This window comes from Alligator sinensis, unplaced genomic scaffold, assembly GCF_000455745.1.
Source record: "Alligator sinensis unplaced genomic scaffold, ASM45574v1 scaffold388_2, whole genome shotgun sequence".
Taxonomy (NCBI): domain Eukaryota; kingdom Metazoa; phylum Chordata; order Crocodylia; family Alligatoridae; genus Alligator; species Alligator sinensis.
This window is the reverse complement of record NW_005842102.1, coordinates 25,084-27,533: the sequence shown is the minus strand read 5'-3', so window position 1 is coordinate 27,533 and position 2,450 is coordinate 25,084. Positions and strand designations below refer to the sequence as shown.

Below are 2,450 nucleotides of genomic sequence, written 5' to 3'. Positions count from 1 at the left end.
GAGAAAGGTGTAGGAGCACCCAGAGGGTGAGCCTGGGCCCTGTCTCCTTGTTTCTGATGTCTTGTCACCCCCAGCAATGGGATGAGTAAACCAGCAAGAAGCTGCCTTTGGCTGCAGCTGTGGGAAGGGGTGTGTGCAGGCTCAGGGGCAAACCCTGGGAGGGTCACATTATCAAGAGCTTTATACACCCCTGTGTGTAGGGGGCGGAGGGGACTGAGCATCCAGACTTGGGGATCTGTTCCTGGTGGCTGTTGTTATGCTGCGTGAACTTGGGCAAGTTACACTAACACTATGTGCCTCAGTTTTCCCATCTGCACTACAGGGATGATAGACCCTATTTCCTCTGGAGCACAGGGGTTCAGTAGCAGTTGCCTGCAAAGCCCCTCCATCTCAAAGGGCCCTTCTGCCTCGGGCTGCTCTTCCCACTGCTAAGATGGCAGGGGGCTGCGCCACATGGCCTGTGCTGTGTTAGGAGTGTGAGATCAGCACCTGATGCTGGGAGGAGGACCCGCCCTGGGAACAGCCTCTGCTCTCTCTGCTCCGGCCCAGCATTGCTAGAGTTAATCCTCTCTCAGAGGCTCCAAAACAGAGTCCTGCTGTCTGGGATTTTTTGTGCTGGCAAGAAAACAAGTCTCTAGGCAGGAGCTTAGCACCGAGGGCCCGGACTGGGAGCAAAGCAACAGGGCAGGAGTTGAAAACAAGAAAAAAATAGCCTGGCTTTATTTTGCCAGGGAACATGTGGCAGGTCAGGCAGGCGGGCTGGGGTTTTAACAAGCCAGCAGGTCCCCTTTTCTCCCGGGCCTGCGGTGAGCTGGCCAGCACACTCCTCCCCAGAGGTGGCTGCAAGTTCCTGGGTCTGGACTGAGAGCCTTGGGGTTGAAGGGCACCAGAGAAACAGAAGAGATAATGTTTCACACCCACATGTGTCAAGTGACTCCGTCTGCATCTCCAGTGAGCCAAGTGACGTGCAGGATGGTGGAGCCTCTGGCCTGGATGTGCTGCCTCTGGGGGGAAGAGTTCAGAGAGAAGGCAGCTTGTTTCCTTCACTCCCACCTTCTTCTTAGCAATGGTTGGCTTAAAGCAGCTGCAGGTGGTGACCATGTATTTAGGATTAGAGAGCCCCTCTCCACTATCACAGCCAGCCTCTTCCGTGCCAGTCCCAGCACCAGGCCTCAGCCTGAACTGGATGGACCTTTTTGGGAGGAGAAGGTAGCTCAGTCCCCAGGGCCATTCACAACACCCTCTTCATATAGTCAGCAGCCTCTGCAGAGGTAGCAGGAGGGAGAGCCACAGCCCAACCGTCTGGCAGGGGCACAAGGGGAATCGGCTTCCTGTGGGACACGGGCCAGTGAGTGTTGAGTGTCACTGCACTAGCAACAGGAGCTGGGCTGTCTGTCCCTTGCAGGCAGTGATTACCCCTGCCTGCATCAATAACACAGGGCTCTCACTTCCTTTCCCAGGGAGGCTTCCTGTTCCTTGAGCCTGACAAAGGGAGCATTGTGGGCCACTCTGCCCAGCAGCAGACTCCACTGGTTCCCAGCTGAGAGGTGCAGCTGCAGTCACTGACCAAAAGCGGGTATGGGCCTCGGTGCATCGCCTCCATTCACAGGGACATGCCACAGCAAGACTTTGCACCAAGGACCATGCTGGGCTCTCCAGATGCCTGCAAGATCTCTCTGCTGAGCAGTGATACTTTTGGACTTGACCTTTGCAGGCTACTACTTCTCACACCCTACCTCCTTGTGGAGTCTGCCTGGATGGGCAGGGCGAGTCTGAATTGTGCAGGGCCCAACTGTTCCCAGGAGGCTGCCTGGCTGCGGGGATCCATCGGAGCTGCTGTGTAGTATTATTCTTGTAGTGCTTGTTTGGACATTGGTTTATGTGATCAGGTCCTTCTCCTGCTCCAGCAGAATCACCTCCTTCTCTTCACCCTGGACAGATACAGCTGTCACTATAGGTGCTTTGGTGGAAAGGAGATGAGATGCTAAGGAGACGGGTGCCAAGGAAATGTCTATGAGGGCACAGATTTCCAAAGAGGATGGAGCACAGGTCAGAAGGACAGAAACTGTCTCAGCTGACTGTAGCTCAGGGTTTTGCTCTCCTCGGGTTATGCTCTGCCAGGCTCATCTGTCACCTGCACTGGTTCTTGATGGACGTGAGTGAACCAGGAGGAGGATTAAAGCCGACTTTATTTAAGCTTGTTCGCCAGAGTCTTGTTGCCATTGTGTTGGTCCTTGGTGTTCTCTAGTGTGTTATGCATCTGCTCACTCCAGCTCTGGCCAGAAATAGCAGCACTTCCCCACACCTCCAGGCTTACAGCAGCACAGACAAGACTGGCAGGGGAGGCTGGGCTGTGCTCATAACTGTACTGATGTTAACACAGTAAAACCACCCTAATGTGGGTGCAGTGTATCCTGGCATAAAGTGCTTTATTCTGGGATAGCTATTCC

General features: G+C 54.6%; 1 protein-coding gene across 1 annotated transcript in view; it reads left to right on the top strand.

Annotated features, from left to right (window-relative positions):
• CERCAM (cerebral endothelial cell adhesion molecule) overlaps window positions 1-2,388 on the top strand; it is a 15,625-nt gene extending 13,237 nt beyond the window's left edge. The window contains exon 13 of the mRNA XM_006024299.3: window positions 1,461-2,388. The gene's annotated coding sequence lies outside the window, so the exon portion shown is untranslated. The remainder of the gene's footprint in view (window positions 1-1,460) is intronic.
• Window positions 2,389-2,450: the final 62 nt, after the last annotated feature.